Below are 19043 nucleotides of genomic sequence, written 5' to 3' on the forward strand. Positions count from 1 at the left end.
GTCATCAGAAACTGAACTCAACTTGAAGGCAATTTTTCTTTTGACCTTCTTCTCATTCCTTCTCCGCAGACACGTGAGGAGAAGAGAGAATTCGAGGAAGAAACAAATGGGAGCAGAAAAGTATCCACTCTGTTTGACAGTGATGTCAATTAGAATAGAATAACAGAGTTGGAAGGGACCTTGGAGGTCTTCTAGTCCAACCTCCTGCTTAGGCAGGAAACTCTCCACTACTTCAGACAAATGGTTATCCAACATCTTAAAAACTTCAAGTGTTGGAGCATTCACAGCTTCTGGAGACAAATTGTTTCACTGATAAATTGTTCTAAGTGTCAGGAAATTTCTCCTTAGTTCTAAGTTGCTTCTCTCCTTGATTAGTTTCCACCCATTGCTTCTTGTTCTACCCTCAGCTGCCTTGGAGAATCGTTTGACTCCCTCTTCTTTGGGGCAACCTCTGAGATATTGAAACACTGCTATCATGTCTCCCCTGGTCCTTCTTTTCACCAAACTGGACTTACCCAGTTCCTGCAACCTTTCTTCGTATGTTTTAGCCTCCTCATCTTTGTTGCTCTTCTCTGCACTCTTTCTAGAATCTCTGCATTTTCTTTACGTACATTTGTCATGAGGTGATGATTAAAGAAGATTAGCGATACTCAAAAGAGTGCAGAGAAGAGCAACAAAGATGATTACGGCTCCGTGTCACTGTAGATTGAACTCTTGGCAAGAACTTGTGATGTGTAATCTAATGAAGACAAGGACTGGAGATGACATGATAACCCTTTTTCAGTACTTGAGGGGCTGTCACAGTGACACAGGGGTTCACTTATTCTCCAAAGCACCCGGAGGGGCAGGACAAGAATGGTTAGATGATCATTAAAGAGAGATCCAACCTAGAACTAAGGAGAAATTTCCTGACACTGAGAACAGTTAATCAGTGGTTTGGCTTGTCTTCAGATATTATGGGTGTTCAATCACTGGAGGCTTTAAGGAAGAGATTGCACAGTCATTTGTTCAGAATGGAATTGGGCAGTGATGGCTAACCGTTTTGTCGAGGTGTGCCAAAAGTGGGGGGCCACCCCCACCCACCCCCCACATGCGTGCAAGCCTCACTGAAGCCTCCAGAAACAAATTCTGTGTTAATGTCCATTTGCATCAAAATCATTTAAACTTTTTAAAGAGAGAATGCTCAGAAAGCTAAATATGGTTTCCAAAGTCCTTGGTTTTTCTTTTAAATATCTTCTGTTGTTGGTGGTGACAGTTTTAATGGAAGAGGGGAAGGGGTGTTCGCAGGGATAGGTGCTTTTCACTGGCACCACATTTGCAAAGTGAGTTGTGGGTTGTTTGCTTAGTGTGTGGCAAGTGGAGTTGGATGGCAAGAATATTTGTATGCTTGCACGCCTGGATTTGCGCCATTTGACACATACAGGCAGCAGAATTTCATAAAAAGAAATTGAATTTGCAAAAGCGGTAATATCACAGTGTTGTAAATCAACCAAACAACCTTCCCCCACCCTTTTGCTCTGGATGGATGACCTAGCAATGGGGCTTATGGTGCCACAATACCTCGAACTTCAGGTGGGCCCCATTGGGTTGTTTTTTGCCCTACTGAGGCTTCAGGGAAGCCTCCTAAAGTCTGGGGAGGGCGAAAAACTGGCCAATGCACAAACCGGAAGTTCCGGAACAGACTTCCGGGTGTCCTGTTGGGCCATTTTTCTCCCTCCGGAGGCCTCAGGAGGCTTCTCTTTAGCCTCTAGAGAGCAAAAAACAGAATTCCCCAGCCAGCTTTGCTTGGTGGACTTCAACTCCCAGAATTCCCCAGCCAGCTTTGCTTGGTGGACGTCAACTCCCAGAATTCCCCAGCCAGCTTTGCTTGGTGGACTTCAACTCCCAGAATTCCCCAGCCAGCTTTGCTTGGTGGACTTCAACTCCCAGAATTCCCCAGCCAGCTTTGCTTGGTGGACTTCAACTCCCAGAATTCCCTAGCCAGCTTTGCTTGGTGGACTTCAACTCCCAGAATTCCCCAGCCAGCTAAGCTGGCTGGGGAATTCTGGGAGTTGAAGTCCACCAGACTTAAAGTTGCTAAGGTTGGAGATCCCTGGCGTAGAGGATTGTTGTCAGAAACAAGATCTTGGACTGAGTCGATCTTGAGTTGACTTTGGATGGCTTGAATGTCTCTTGGCTTTGGTTGCCTTCTGATGAAAACATCACTAAAACATCACAAGATGGAGAAAGGACAATCTTTAACATCCCTGGCCACAAAAGGTCCTGGGATTCCCAGGTTTATAAACAAAACACCAAGAACATTTGTCCTGGGCAAACAAGAAGCCTGACGATGCATGCTTTGGTGACGGAGCCCTGGAAAAAAAAAGATTGATGGCCAACCGCAAAAACCGCTGCATGGTGTCCCTCCAGAGGTTTGGAAAAGAGTGTCTCTAATATCTTGCACTTGAGGCTGTAATCTGAGAACCTTATTTTGGAGTGAGCCAAGGAGCGGGGGCGGGAGGGGGAGTCCCAGATGGTTTCAGTGCGCAGGAGAAGGGGCTGCTCCTGCCAGGAACATTACATAATGGTTTATGAAACGAGGCTGAAAATCGTAAACGTGATGATGTAACACCCCAAAAGTTCTTCGCCACAGTTTGGGCAATTAATTTTTTTAATACATCTTTGAAATGAAATGGAAACCCCAAATTTAGCTAGGGAAGAAGGCAGGGACAAAGTGCAAACCTACAGGTTCTTAGAGTTGGGCAGGAGGTAGGAGATAGGGAATAGGGGGAAGGGATAGGGAGAAGGAGGAGTAGAAAGAGAAGCAGAAGCAGAAGAAACAGAAAAACAAGTAACAGAAGAAGAAGAAGAAGAAGAAGAAGAAGAAGAAGAAGAAGAAGAAGAAGAAGAAGTAGTAGTAGTAGTAGTAGTAGTAGTAGTAGTAGTAGTAGTAGTAGTAGTAGTAGTAGTTGTAGTAACAGGAAGAGGAGGAGGAGCAGAAGAAGCAGAAGCAGAAAAACAAGTAAAAACAGAGTCCCAAGGGAGTGGGCAGCATACAAATTTTATTAAATTTCAAATTTCAAAGTAGAAAACAGAAGAAAGAAGAAAAAAGGAAGAAGAAACAGCAGCAAAAGGAACAGAAGAAGTAGAAGAAGTAACAGAAGAAGAAGAAGAAGAATATAAAGAAGAAGAATATAAAGAAGAAGAAAAACCAGAAGTAACAGAAGAAATAACAGAAGACTACTTCCTCCTCCTCCTCCTCCTCCTCCTCCTCCTCCTCCTCCTCCTCCTCCTCCTCTTCCTTTTTTCTTCATCCTTCTTCTTCCTGCTTGCCAAAGCCCAGCTCTGGGTGGACACAAGGAGCTGGGCTTTAGAGCAGGAAATCTGGAAGTGGGAGGAAGGGAAGAAGCAGCTGGATTAACCTTTACTGGCTGGATGTTCAGAGGGGTCCCTCAATGGAAGTGGGGGGGAGGTATGGCATGCAAACAGTCCTGTGCAGGCGGAGTCCTTCTGAACGTTGCTTGTTTTTTTTAAAATTACATTTGCATTCAGAGCCTTTCCCCCAAAGGGCAAATGGTACTTATTGGCCAGCCCTGTGGATGCAGAGCGACAAAAGGGAGCCCAAAACAATTTTAAAAAAACCCTGAATGACTGAGATCAGCAGGTCCCCTCTGCAGTTGCCATAGAAACAGCACCAGGGCTTACCAAAGGTATTTCCTGGGGGGGGGGGAGAGAGAGAGAGAGAGAGAGAATGTATGTGCATTCGTGCGCATGTACACACAGCTACCCCAGATCCCTTAATCCCAACAGGAAGTGCTTAGTTGGGCCTCTGGGGATCAGTCTCTTTTTATCTGGGGTGGGGGAAGAGGATGGGGGGAACCCCTCTCTAATTGGCCTTTCTTGAAGGCTGGCGAGGATCAGTTCTGCCGGGGCGGTGCGCCAAAGGTATTAGCCATCGCTTTCTCTCCATCCTGCTGCACGGAAGCTGCGTGCAACGTCTGTTTCTTATTTTGGCAAACAGTTTCAGTGGCTGAACTCAGACCGCTGAGTGAGTGGCAGGGGTAGCGGTGGGCAGCAGCTAAACTTGCTCCTTATTCCTTCTCTAGACGACGGCGCTCCCTTCGTCCTCCCAAACTGGGACTCCAACCCAGTCCAAGTTTTTCCAGCTTATTCGAGCCAAAAGTTAACAAAGATGTTCGATGCCTTCAAATATACATGGAGGGGGCAACCTCAAATCGGAATATGGCGATCGCTGGACCAGAATGAAAGCTACAAGGACAGTTGGACGAGGGCTATTCAGACAGCAATAACAATTGCATTTAAGATTAATAGATTAACAGTGTTGGAAGGGACCTTGTAGGCCACCTAGTCCACCCCCCCCCCCACAACCAAGCAGGAGACCCTACACCAAAGAAACAGAGACAGGAGGAAAAAAATACCCCTCATATAACATGTTCCATATTTCAACCCTTCCAGCAGAAAGAATGCTCGGCCGTCAAACGGAGGAAAAATTATTAGGTTTTTCCCTCTTTTTCTTCTCTATTGCCTCATGACTACAAACAAATCAAAACATAACTTGATATGGGAGACTCTAAATCCCTCTACTTTGGGAAGACTTTTATTTATGGTGACCGTGTCTGCATGATGACCATTTCATCTTGTGCTTTTGGTTGATTTATTGTATGGAATTCTTTATTTACTGTTATATCAGCGTAGTACAGACTGTTCTGAAGGCCTCTGAGCTGAAAAAAACGCTGAACAAAAGCTGGGTTCATGGCAATCTTGGAAAAAGAGAATTTGGTTTGGCAAGAATGGAATAGTGGAGAATAATTTACTATCGTGAGTGCTACTTGATAGACAACAATATATACCCTTAGTAATAAAGACATTTCCAGATCGTTGGTGTCTTTAAATTGCTCATTGGAATCATATTAAACCAAAGACCACATTTCAATAATTTGTAGATATTGGAATTTTTTTTAGGATGTAGGTTTTTTTTTCTTTACAGTATGATTTATATAACGATTTATGACATTGAGATGTTATATAAACATTAGTTTACTAAATTGGTAAAAAGGATCCAGAATTTGAAATGGCTTGTATGATTTCAACTGACTAAAATGTGCTTTAAAATTCGTTTTGAAGTCCTAACTCATGTTTTCCATTTTATCTACGAGTTTCAATTTTGTTAAAAATAAATCTAAAATGTGGTACATTTCTGTAGTACATTCTAGCTACAGGAGAGAAGGTATGAATGATCCCGGGGCTGAACCTAGCATTTTTATTTGTTGCCACTCATGCATGTAATCCTAAATTATAGTTTACGGCTACATGCATGTACTTGTCTCCTGATTTACTGTATACAATATCATCTCATACCTATGCAGTAGGTTTCCATGTAGTTTAATTACAGCATTTTAATTAAAGCCCCCAACTTTAGCAAACAGATGCTGAAAAATCAGTAAATGTTTATAATATAAAAAGCCTAATCGCTTTGGAAAATTGATTGATGGAGAAGGGGACAAAAAGCAACCACAGATACTATTGTAAGTAAAGATAAAGGTTCCCCTTGCACATATGTGCTAGAGTCATTCCCGACTCAAGGGGGCGGTGCTCATCTCCATTTCAAACTGAAGAGCCAGTGCTGCCCAAAGACATCTCCGTGGTTATGTGGCCGGGATGACTAAACACCGAAAGTGCACGGAACGCGATTTCCTTCCCACCAAAGATGGTCACTATTTTTCTACTTGCATTTGTACGTGCTTTCAAACTGCTAGGTTGGTAGAAGCTGGGACAAGTAATGGGAGAAGACCAGCTGGCCAATGCGCATGCGTGCGCCGGAAACTGGAATATCATCCTGCCGGGTGGCTGCTCTTCCAGTTTGTGTGTGTGCTTCCATTTCAGCACTTGGTGGCGAAAAGATTCACCAACACTGCTATGTGAGGTTCCTTGAGGTAGCAGACACTAAGACAGCACTGATGCTTTCATGCAGACTTCATCCTGAATTCCAATTCATAAGGGAAAAAAACAGCAGGTTCTTTAACTAAGCTGTGGCCTGTCCACTTTCAGTTTTAACATAGCAGCAGGATGCTATTTTAATAAGCAATCCTCAGGTTTTGGAAACAGCAAGGTCTCTAATCATTTGTGGGCGAGAATTAGAGAGATTTGGGAACATTGAGTTATCCAGGGACAAGGCCCAGCAAAATCAGCTCCCTGGCACTGAGAAGCCTGCCAGGCTCCACACAGTCTCAGTTTTCCAGTCAGAGAGGATGTTGCCTTTCAGTTCAAATAATCATCTTTTAGCCAGCATTCCTTTTCGAGGGGAGTGGGGGGTGGGTGGGAGAGATTGAGCATTGGCCCTACCTGAACGCTGTTTCTCCTCAAACGGGGAGAGAGAAAGCGAATATTCCTCCATTATCTTTGACCAGGTCTTTGTGCAACAATATTTGTACCTTGGAAAAGTTTTGCAATAAAAAACCCCAATTTGAAATGTACTTATTTAGTATAGCTTTTATTGTCATTGTACACCATGTATACAACGGAATTGGCTTTAGCCTCACTGGTGCGATCCATGACAAAAAATACAAACAACATAAATAGTATAAAGAAAAACCCCTATGCAAGTCATTAGGGGAAAAGAAAAAAAAAAAGAAAGGGGAAAAAAACTAGTCATACACTTCCGTGTGTGCGTGGAGTGATTGTGGTTGTGTTTAAGAGTCTGACAGCCCAAGGATAAAGGTAAAGGTTCCCCTCGCTGTCATTCCCAACTCTAGGGGGCAGTGCTCATCTCAGTTTCAAAGCCAAAGAGCCAGCGCTGTCCGAAGACGTCTCTGTAGTCATGTGGCCAGCATGACTAAATGCAGAAGGCGCATGGAATGCTGTTAGACAGCCCAAGGATAGAAACCATTTTTAAACCTATTTGTCCGGCTGGCTATCCTTCGATGTCTTCTGCCCGATGGTAGAAGTGCAAAGAGACACTGACCAGGGTGTGAATCATCTCTGAGTATCTTCCTTACTCTGCTAAAGCAGCGAGACCTGGCGATGTCATCCAGTGGTGTCAGAGGGCAACCAATGGTTTCTTGTGCCGAATTGATCACTCTCTGTAGTGCCTTCCTGTCACGCAGCAGTTAAACCAGCATACCATACTGTAATACACTATGTTGCAGTACAGTTGACTTTGCATGATTCATCCAAGGCTAATTTAACCAGTTGTCCCTAGTTTAGCTAATCAATCCAATTTTCTAGAAGTGTATTGCCTACCAAATTATTATAATAGTTGAGCCACTCAACTAAAAAACGGTTGGCTGTTCAGAATTCAGTGGATGGAGAGAACAGAAGTTGAATGTAAAACCTGCAAATCTTACCAAAAAATACCCAAACCCCACCCCTCCCAGATCAAAGCTCAAGTGACTTCCTTAATTTATCAGTAATTGAAGGTTCTGAAAAGGCTTGCTGCCCTCAGAAAGACTGTAAGGGAGAGTATCATCTGCACTCTGGAGTTAAGGTATACACGTGTGTATCCAAAAAACCCCAGTACAGCTGCAATTCTGGGTTCAGTATCATTTGAGGGCACTCCAACATCTCTGGATGGGCTGAACAAACCAGGCAGAATGAACTATAGGTAATTATATATAGTGATACCTTAGTACTCATTGTTAATTGGTTCTGGGACAAGTGATGAGTACCAAAAATGATGAGTACCAAACAAAATTTTCCCATAAGGAATAATGAAGTGAGTCACAAGGCATGTAGCTTTTGTGTCAAGTACCAAACAAACAATGAGTACTGGGACATTTTGGCATCAAAATATGCTGAGAACCAAATTTGATGCGTTTCAAAGCAGTGGAGTACCAGGTAAAAGATAATGATTCCTCTGCACATGCATGCTAGTTGTTCCCAACTTTAGGGAGCGGTGCTCATCTCCGTTTCAAAGCCAAAGAGCCAACATTGTCCGAAGATGTCTCCATGGTCATGTGGCCAGCATGACTAAATGCTGAAGGCCCTGGAGCGCTGTTACCTACCCACCAAAGGTGGTCCCTATTTTTCTACTTGCATTTTACATGCTTTTGAACTGCTAGGTTGGCAGAAGCTGGGACAAGTAATGGGAGCTCACTCCGTTATGTGGCACTAGGGATTTGAACTGCTGAACTGCCAATCTTCTGATCGACAAGCTCAGTGTCTTAGCCACTGAGCCACCACATCCCTTGTTGAGTACCAAGTTACCTCTATAATCATAAAATCCTAGAGATGGAAGAGATCTTGCAGGTCTTCTATTCCAGCCCCCTGCCCATGGCAGGAATCCTTATGAAATCCCAGAGAAATGGCTGTTCAGTCCTGTCTTGAAAACCTCCAAGGATGAAGCACCTACAACTCCAGGAGCCAACCTGTTCCACTGGTTAATTGTTCTCACAGCCAGGAAATTCCTCCTTAATTCTAGGTTGCTTCTGCCCTCCTTGATTAATTTCCATCCATTGCTTCTTGTCCTACCCTCAGGTGCTTTGGAGACTAAATTGTTGTTGTCAGTTGCAAAGTCCCATCTGACCCATCGCGACCCCATGGACAACATTCCTCCAGGCCTTCCTGCCCTCTCCCATCCTCTGGAGTCCATTTAAGCTCACACCGGCTGCTTCAGTGACTCCATACAGCGACCTCATTCTCTGTCGTCCCCTTCTTCTTTTGCCCTCAATCGTTCCCAGCATTAGACTCTTCTCCAGTGAGTCCTTCTACCTTCTCATTAGATGGCCAAAGTATTTAAGTCTCCTCTTCAGGATCTGGCCTTCTAAAGAGTAGTCAGGGTTGATCTCCTCTAGAACTGACAGGTTGGATCACCTTGCAGTCCAAGGGACTCGCGGGAGTCTTCTCCAGCACCATAATTCAAAAGCATCATTTTTTTGGGCGCTCGGAGACTAAATTAAATGCCTCTTTTCTGTAACAGCCCCTCAAGTATTGGAAGATGCTATCATGCCTCCCCAAGCCTTCTCTGTTGGCCAGATAAATCAGACTCAATTGGGACATGAAAAATATTAGACCAGAGGAAAGAGGACTTGTTTGAGGTGTTGTTTTGGAGAAGACTCCTGCTGATTCAGCAAAAGGTAGCAATCCAGCAAATATTGGACCATATAAAGCCAGTCATATCGCCGGAAGGCCAAAACCCCACAAAATTCCACCTTACTTATTTCAGCCATGTTATGCGATCAAACTTACTGGAAAAGTTAGTTGTGCTCAGAATAGTCAGAGGTAAATGTTAACACCATCAAAGCCCACCTCAGCCAGAGGATAAAACATCTCAAAGAAGCTGTAAAGATTGGGGAAATGTGGAGAGAAATATGTCCGCAGAATCGGGGACAATCGGACACGATTGAATGGATAGCACCATCATCTTCATCATGGTCCACAGATAGCCAAAAGATTGGCTTGCATAGATTCTTAATAATGCCTTAAAACAAAATCCTCAGCAGAGATGCAGGAAACCTTAGCTAGCTAATTGGCACATTCATTTTCACCTTAATAGGGTGCATTCTTTAAAAAATTTTTTTTCAAAGTACCTGCATTCCCTCTTCCTCCTCACTCTCACCCCCACCCCTTTCTGTAGTTTAGGCACAAGTTAGCAATCAACCTTTCTGCAGATTGGATTTTTCAAGCTTAAATCAGTCCTGTTGTCACTCAGGAGTTATTTTTAATGGGGGTGGGGTGGGTGGGAGAGACTATGCCTTCCTTTGTTTGCAAGGTTGGAGCCAGGGTGGAAAATGCAATACTTTTGCTCCCCCCCCTCCCCGCAGGAAAAGGAGTTGTAAAAACATGCCCCAGCTGCTACGCATGACCTTTGACCTGCTAGTAGTTCAGTAACTGCTTTCTTCTCTTCACATCTCCCATCTCCCTCGGACCACAGGCTAGTAATTAATCACAGCATCAAACAAATCGGCTGGTCACCGATGCTCTCTGGTCCCTTAGCCCGGCATATACACGCCCCCTCAGCTGAGCTGGATTCCTCCCATCCTTAGATTTCATGTGCCGTGGCTCAGTTTGTAAAAGACCCAAACCAAACAGTAGCCCCCTCCCCCCAATGCATGCTTGACAAAAAAATCTACCTAAGACAGACTGGAAAGTGAATCCCTGCCATTGTTTATTTGCATTTAATTTATTCTTTTACCTCATCACATTTCTTACGGCCGCCCATCCCAGAAAATCTGACTCAGGGTGGCACGGAATAAAAAGTATTGTATAAAATAAACAAAACCAACCCTACAATTAAAAACATCAGTGCTGTTATTGAAGAGAGTGGTGTGGTGGCCTAGAGGAGAAGCTCTAGCCTCAGAGTCAGGAGGCAATCATGAGTTTGATCCTGGGTAGAGGCAGATATTTCTCTCTCTGGCATAATGAGACTATATCTGCTGATGAAAACTCCGCATTGGCAACAGGGAGGGCATCAGGCCAGTAAAAACTCGGCTCCATTCTGTTGCCCTGACTCCAACCCACAAGATATTGTGCGGTAATTAAAAGAAGATGATGATGATGAGTATTGTTACTGAAAAGAGTAGAAGAGATGATTCAATGTTTAACAGACAATGTGGCCACCATTATTTCCTTTAGATACCCACATGTTGTTAGCACAAACTTTTTTTGATGGACTTCTAGAACAATTTCAAGGCTGGGGCTCATCCTCAGTCTCTTCATTTAGCTACCAATAAGATATTCACAGATTTCCCACCTCAACAAAACCAGGTTGGACCTAACTATGGCTTGTTGACAATGCCACATTTGGCCAAACAAATGCAACATGCTAATTGAAATTAAATGGAACATATTATGGCCACATGCAGCTCCCCAACAATGAAAAAAATGATGGGTCACTGGGGTTGTACCACTCATTTTGGGCAACAAATCCACCATTCTTTTTAATTATGCAATTATTTCAAACTATGTCTTGGCCTCAAAAAGATGATAAGCGGGTTTGTTTGGCTTTCCTGAGCCAATCTATAAATATAAAAGCAAAATACCACTCATGCATCATCACAAAATCTTCAGAACCATAAAGCCTACAAACTTCAAATTTGCCACGTATGTTCCTCTTGGCTTCTAGATGCTCACTAAGAAAGGATTTTTTGAAATGACAATCACAACATTAGTATTTCCTATATTATTATTATTATTAATATACTCTGATGCTAAGGAGCTCTACTCCCCCTCCCCACCTGAAAAGAAATCTGTTCCAAATGCCAAACACAAGCAGAGGAGAGGAGTTTCAGTTTCAATTTTACTTTCACAACAGCAAGCAGCTTTACTACAGAACAGTTGAGCTAAGCCATGCCCAGGCTTCTTCCTGTCTCCTTCTTGCTCACACAGCAAATACTGTTTGAGTTTCCAAACTCCTCAACTCTCTCACACACTGACAGGACACTAGCCAGATGAATACTGATGGATCCTGGTAGGCAGAGGCAGATTTCTTTTCCTCTTATTTTCCTTCTCAGTTCAGATGAATCTACTCCTTCTACTGTAACACCAGTTAAAGGGAAAAGAGGCAAAAAACGCAGGAAAAGTTTTGCAGATGTGATTAGGAAAACACAAATAAGGGAAGCTGCACACAACTCATCCCCAAGTCAGTAGACAGGCTTCTCTAACAAAATAATACAGTCGCTTTTTTAGCTACTCATTAATTTTCAAGCTTTAAGTGTCAATTTATCAAGCACCATCAAGTAGTTTTGTAGTGAAGCACAGGTATCCAGCTAGTCATATCTATTTTCCAGTTTTAAAATTCACACAAGAATTGATGGAAGGATAAGAGTAGGAGAGAAGGTAAGAAGGAGAAGAAGAGAGGAGGAGTGGGGGAAGGGGAAGAGAAGAAGAAAAGAGGAAGGAGAGGAGGAAAGGAGAAGACAGAGAAGGGAGGTTGAGAAGATGGAAGGAGTAGGGTTAGGGTAGGGTTATTTTGCTAAACAAGATGGAGGTACGGGGTGGCAACTGTGGTTTCTATACTCATACTCATACTATACTCATAAGTAGATTGTGATGAATGTTAATAGCTAATAGATAAATATTAAGAGTATTTACAAGAATGTACATTTGTGAATGTATATGAAAGGAAAAAATAAAATTTGATGAAGGGGGAAAAAAAGAATTGGTGGAAAGAGTCAACCCGACTGCTAATATCAGCTAATAGAGGTGTTCAGATCCCAGAGACTAATTTTGGGGAGATACAGTGATCAGTCTGTGACAGTGTTTCTCAACCTGGAGGTCTTTATGATGTGTGGACTTCAACACCCAGAATTCTCCAGCCAGCCATGAAGAGAATTCTGGGAGTTGAAGTTTTTGAACGCTCCCAAGATTGAGAAACATTGGTCTAATTCAGTTCTTGGTGTTATCCGAGCTTAGTTGGACTGAGTTCAAAGCTTTGCGAATGACAAGAACCAACACGAGCCAACTCTGAGCTATATATACTTTGTACTGATATGAAAAAAAAAATTGCCTGATGTGTAAACACTTTAAAAACATTTTTTCTGACCTGCCTCAGAAAACTAAATGCCATCTAGGCACATGCAAGTCACCTGTAAAAACAAAGTCATTTATGGGGTGCTAAAAATATAACAATAAATCAATGCAGTTAAAAAATAACCCTGTTAAAAGAGAATTAAATCAGGTTCAAGAAACCAGCTAATACCGGCACAGTACAGAAAGAACCGAGCCTGCCCTTCAAGCATACCTGTGATTGATATATGGGAAAAATAATTGCCGTTCTCTTTGGTTTCTAACCTTTGGGCTAATTTCCTTATCAAGCTATGTTAATGGGTAGAAACTTGTTACAGAGATCACCATTTTCTGACAATTAATCAATGTGTTGTGGCCCGCCAGCGGTCAGCAGAGCTAACAGCATATTCGGACAGTGAGGAGGTTGGGGAGGAAGATGGGCCAATCCTGGAATCTGGGGAAGGCTCTGATGAGGGCTCTGTGTCAGAGGCAGAGAGGGGACCAGGGCCGTCCGACAGTTATTAGCTGCCTTCAGAGTCAGACAACAGTGAGGCAGACGAACAGCTGGAGCCTATTCCCAGTGTGCGCATGCGCAGAATTGCCAGACGAAGGGAACAGCTAAAGAACAGGGGTTGACTTAGGAGTAAGGCCACAAGTGGACGATGAATGGCCTCTCCCATAGGAAATAAAAGAGGAGCGAAAGGGGAGTAGAGTTTGCAGGAGACAATTAGTTCGCTTAATTGGTTCCTGACTCTCTGAGACTCCTTGCCAAGTTCTGCAGATATCGGCCTGTCAGCTCTCCAAGCCAGATAAGGTCTGTGACTGTAAATCCTCCCTTGAAAGATTTTGCTGGATATGAATGAGCAGAATTCACAATAAATTAATAAAAGGGGTTTTGTCGGGACAAGGAGTTTGCTTCATGCTCTTGGGAAGCCTCTGTCAGACCATAACCAATGAATTCTCATTTACATCTAAATTTGGGGCGTGTGTCTTGTAAAAGTTTGCATTCAGCTCTAGATTTAGCAAGCCCACTTGTAAGCTTCAGTGACTCGTTTCTGAGAAACAAGCTGCCAATGAAAAATACCAAATTTTCCCCAGATTCATTTACTCATCCACTTTATAGCCATCAAAAAAAATATGAGGATAGACTACTACTTCTAGTTGAACTCCTGTTTTTTTGGAATTGCTGTTCTACTAGCTCTAATTTCCTTTAAAAAGTTCTGATTTGAAGATTCAACTTTCTTTCAGTTAAAATCCAGCTAATCCACACGTGTAAAAGAAAAATGTTAGTGAAGGTTACGATACATCTGATGGACCAACAAGATGTTCATATACTTTCCTAATCTAGAACCTTGGGCTTCTATTCTAAATACATACACCGTCATTCAAAGGAGCAGGTGGATCAATTGATCTCTCAATGACAAGATACAAAGGGGTGAGAATATCTGTGCATGGTTGGCAACTCTACATACTGGCTTGTTTTGTTTTACTGCTTTGGGAATCTGAGCAGCCTAAATACCATTGCACATGAATGCTTTTTTTCCCTTTCATCATCAGTCTTTATTTTAGGAAGAAATTATCAAGATGGAGAATGGATTCCTTAGAGTGCAAATGCTATAATTGTTCTGACCAAGGCTTCCCAAGATCATGAAGCCGAGTCCTTGTCCCGATAAAACCCCTTTTATTTAGGTTAAAGCAGTGGTGGGTTTCAAAAATTGTTCGAACCTACTCTGTGGGTGTGGCCTCCTTTGTGGGAGTGGCTTGCCGCCCATGTGACCGGATGGGAGTGGCTTGCCGCCCATGTGACCGGATATGAAGATGCCGACGACACTTGTCAGAACCACCTTAAATTATCTCACACACAGCACTGACATACATAAGAATATGATGTAAACTTGTTTTTTAAAAGGCATCTTTGGTTTGCGTTTAGTTTAGTTTTGGTTTAGTTTAGTTTAGTTAAAACAACTTCAACACACGCAATGTTCTGATTGCACCACAAACGCAGTAGTCATCCTTACCTTTCACAGAGGCACTGAGTTTTATAAATTTGAGCATGATAGTGTAGAATAATCATATCCAAGGACCAGTAGTGGATTTCAAAAAAATTTGGAACCTCTTCTGTAGGTGTGGCCTGCTTTCCGAGTCCACTGGTGGAACCTCTTCTAACCCGTTCGGTAGATTTGACGAACCGGTTCTACCGAATACTGGTAGGAACCCACCTCTGGGTTAAAGGGAATTCCTCTCCAGCAAAGTCCCGGCCAACAGTCTTCCAAGAGATTTCACAACTAGAGCCTTTATTAGATTTGGATATCTTCCAAACGCCATGCTGTAGCAGACAATTCTAGGCAAGAAGTCAGGAACAGATCTTCACTCTAATAAACTGAACTAATTGTCTCCTGCAAACTCCACTCTCCTTTCGCTCCTCTTTATTCCCTATGAGATGGACCATTCACCGTCCACCTGTGGCCTTACTCCCAAGTCTACCCCTGTTCTTTAGCTCTTCCCTTCGTCTGGCCCCTCTGCACACTGGGAACAGGCTCCAGCTGTTCTTCTGCCTCACTGATCTCCAACTCTGAACGCAGCTGATAACTGGCATATGGCTCTGGCCCCCTCTCTGCCTCTGACACAGAGCCCTCATCAGAGCCTTCCCCAGACTCCAGGACTGGCCCGTGTTCCTCCCCAACCTCTTCACTGTCCGAGTCTGCCACCAGCTCCATTGGCCGCTGGCGGGCCACAACAACAATCAATCCAGATGTCTCGGGTCTCCAAATTCTTGTCCTTTAGAGTCAACTTTTAAAGGTGTTGCATGGACATCAAGTAGGATTGGGTGCCCAGACGCTAAATTCTGTGATTGCCAAAGACTATCATAGGCCATAAGAAATTCGTGGTTGGGCACTTAAATCAAGCTGAGTCAGTGTCTAATGAATGGTGCACCAGCCACATTCTCTTAGCTCTGCTGGAGGGCAAAACTGCAAAGCAGCTAATTTGCCATTTCCATAAAGTTGAAGGTTAACCACAGGAGGTGTCGAAGCTCAGCTTTTAGGGATGAAGCATGCAGCTTTCCCCTCCTCCCTCTCTGCATTGTTAGTGTTCACATCCTGAAACCTACCTAAATAGGTCCATTGCAGAATATAAATGTAGAGAACTTTTGTTACTCACGATCCAATTAAGATTAGTGGGTTTCTCTTTCCTCCTCTAACTGAAGTAAAGGGGTAAAAGGTTCCCCTTGCACATATTTGCTAGTTGTTCCCAACTCTAGGGGACGATGCTTATCTGTTTCAAAACTGAAGAGCCAGCACTGTCCGAAGACATCTCCGTGGTCATGTGGCCGGCATACTCAATGCTGAAGGCACACAGAACGCTGTTACCTTCCCACCCAAGGTAGTTCCTATTTTTCTACTTGCATTTTTTACGTGCTTTCAAACTGCTAGGTTGGCAGAAGCTGGGACAAGTAACGGGAGCTCTCTCCGTTACGCGGTGCTAGGGATTTGAACCGCTGACCTTCTGATCGACAAGTTCAGCATCTTAGCCACTGAGCCACTGTATCCAAAGTAAAGAAAGGCGCCCATTCAGATGTCCTTCTGGGACTGCGCAATCCATCCAGGAAAAAGCAAAACAATTTTTGTTGCCTTCTGTAATTAAAATATTAGCAGGATCAAGGATTGATTCTTCCAAGCTGAAGCCCATCCTCAAGGAACTTCTCTTCAGAACATGTGTGCTGTTCTGTTCTGCGTGTTTTATTTATATGGACTTCTGATTGTGTGTAGCTTTTAGGTATTGATTAGGGTGTCAATGGCTGGATCCTTCAACAATATGCCGTGACATGTAAGTTTACTTTCATTCCAGTGGTGAAATTCAAAAATTTTCCCTACCAGTTCTGTGGGCGTGGCTTGGTGGTCTTGTGACTGAGTGGGCATGGCTTGATGGGTGTGTGACCGGGTGGGTGTGGCTGCACGACTGACTCACACACAATGTAAAAGCAGTTGGACTTCACAACAAGCAGGAAGCTCACAGAGTCACAGAGTGCTCAAAACCCAACTATCACACTTTACACAAAAACAACACAAAAGCTGCACAACTGATTCATACACAAGCAGCTGGACTTCACACAAAATGGCCCCTGCATCAAGCAGGAACCTCACAATCAGGCACAGCTGATTGTTGCACAGCTGATTGTCAGAACTTTTTTGTTTACTTTTTAAACCATTTTTTTTATTACCGATTCAGGCAAACGGTAGCATAGCCGGCCCAAACCAGTAGCATTTCACCCCTGAACTTCATTCCCGTAAAATATTAGCCCACAAATTGTACTGTGACCCTGGGAACAAAATGACATTTTTCATAATGGAGAGGTTGATAAAAGACATGAGACAAACTTTCCTCTTACTTCATTCTCCTAGATATCTTTCAGTAACTGCTGTTGAGCTATAACTTTCCTATTTCTTTTCCCGTTTTCTGAACACAGTTTACCAATCCAGTGTAGATTACCCTTTCGAAAGCATTAACAGATTGCTTTGACGATAAGGAGCTCAGCAATTAATCATTCCAAGTCAGCCTTTTTTGTTTTGATAAGCTAATGTGGAATGCTGCCTGGGGCTCAAACATGCTTTCAAGATCCTGAGGGGTTTTTTTTTCTTCATTTTTGTAGTTGCCATGAGAAAATGTCCTTGTTTTGCAGGTTGGTGGAAGACAGCTGCAGCCAAAAGGATAGTGGATAAATATCGAGACAGCCCTTCATATGCTTCAAATAATAGAAAAGAATACAGATGTGCAAGATGATTCCACATCAGGACGATACCTTTGAAGTACAAATAAAAGAACCTAGTTCCCTGGTCTGATTGGATCAAAAGAACAGTCACTTTTGGCTTGCTTCTGATCTAGCCACCGGCTTCAACTTGAAAGGATATTTATTCTAGTTCATAATTTGCAGCTTTAACCTTCTTCTGGCACCTTGGAATAATTCTCTCTTGTACAATAACGATAGTCCATCTGTGCCAGCTTCTGACATAAAATCTGACAGAATCTTGCTCAATTGTTCCAAACCATAAATGGGACATATAGGGGGAGGGGGTGCAAGGCCACAAGTGAAAATTGAGTTCTGTGTTTTGTGGATCAGTAGGTTGTGAGAATGAGCGGCATGTGGCCTAACGTTGAAGCTAATTGCCTCCTGTTCAGAAGGTTGAGTGTTCCATCCTAGGTAGCGGCAGATATTTCTCTCTCCCCGGGAGCAAAGGGAAAAAAATATCAGCTGCGAACTCTGCCAGGCATCAGGAAGGGCATCCAGCCAGTAAGCGCTCAGCTCCATCCAGCTGCCCCAACTCTACCCCGAATGGGATAGAGAGTCGTAAAAGGGGAGTAGCTTGTGAGAATGTAGCCACAGTCTTAGCATGCTACATGAATCAGGCCATCACCAAAAGCCTGGATTATTTGTTTGGATATGGCAATGATGGCTAACCATTTTTTCCTGGACCCCAAGGAGGGCAAAAATGGCCTCCCTCAGCCCTCCAGAAGCCCAGTAGATGCATTTTTCACCCTCACCAGGCTCTGGATGCTTTCTTGGAGCCTGGGGAGGGTGAAAACAGCCTCTACCGGCCCCCTCAGCACAGACTCAGAGCTTTAGTACAGAACAGTTGAACTAAGCCATGCCCAGGCTCCTTGCTGTCTCCTTGTTGCTCACACAGCAAATACTGGAAATGGCCCATTTCTGGAGGCCCATTTTTCACCCTCCCAGAGCCTCCGTGCGAGCCCTTTCCTTACCTGGCATCCAAAATGGGCCACATGGAGAATCCTGGGAGGAGAGGGGAGGCGTGGGCAGGGCCAGCTGAAAATCAGTTGGCTGGTGCATCCGTGCTGCAACTCGGGTAACAGCTCAGTGCCTGCAGAGATGGCTCTGCATGCCATAAGTTTGCCATCATGGAGATATGGCATTGCATGAATATGTTTTTATTAATTGTGCCAGTGCATTGAGGATGTATTATTTTGGTGATTCATATACTGTAAACTGGATTTATATTGGATTTACGTGTTGTATGGGCACAACTAACATGGCTTGTATGCCATAGCATCTTATATATCCCATTGCCTGAATTCAGACAGTTGTGGTCTATTGAATAAGACAAGATTAAACGAATTGTCAGGTGTGAAAGACCAGGTCCACACATCAAGGTTCAATTAAACTGATTTATTGCAAAGGTCTATAGGAAGGAATCTTTTCAATTATCAGTCAGCATCTGGTGAGAGTTAGATTAAGGGCCAACAGCATTCCAGGGACGTTGCACTTACTTGCTTGTGGTTATATAAGGATTCTAGGCTGATGCCCCTTTTCACTCCATGTTCAGACTCTAGTTGTCAGTGTGTGAGAAATTTCATAGCTTAGGAGACACAGTAACAAGGTCAGTCGATGAACAGGCATAGCAACTAAGTCAGCCAATGAGGGCTGTTTGGAAACTGAAACAGTATTTGCTATGTGAGCAACAAGGAGACAGCAAGGAGCCTGGGCGTGGCTTATTCAACTGTTCTGTACTAAAGCTCTGAGTCTGTGCTGAGGTCTAAACTAGTCTGCTGCTCTGAACTGAAACTGTTCTCTCTTCTGCCTGTGTTTT

At 43.5% G+C, this 19043-nt stretch overlaps 1 protein-coding gene across 2 annotated transcripts in view; it reads right to left on the reverse strand.

The window, feature by feature from the left end:
- FGFR1 (fibroblast growth factor receptor 1) overlaps nt 1-19043 on the reverse strand; it is a 132201-nt gene that overhangs the window by 72239 nt on the left and 40919 nt on the right. The gene's annotated exons all lie outside the window — the stretch shown is intronic.

Source organism: Thamnophis sirtalis, unplaced genomic scaffold, assembly GCF_051295495.1.
Source record: "Thamnophis sirtalis isolate CommonGarterSnake01/CBP01778 unplaced genomic scaffold, rThaSir2_p1.2 scaffold_2, whole genome shotgun sequence".
NCBI lineage: Eukaryota > Metazoa > Chordata > Lepidosauria > Squamata > Natricidae > Thamnophis > Thamnophis sirtalis.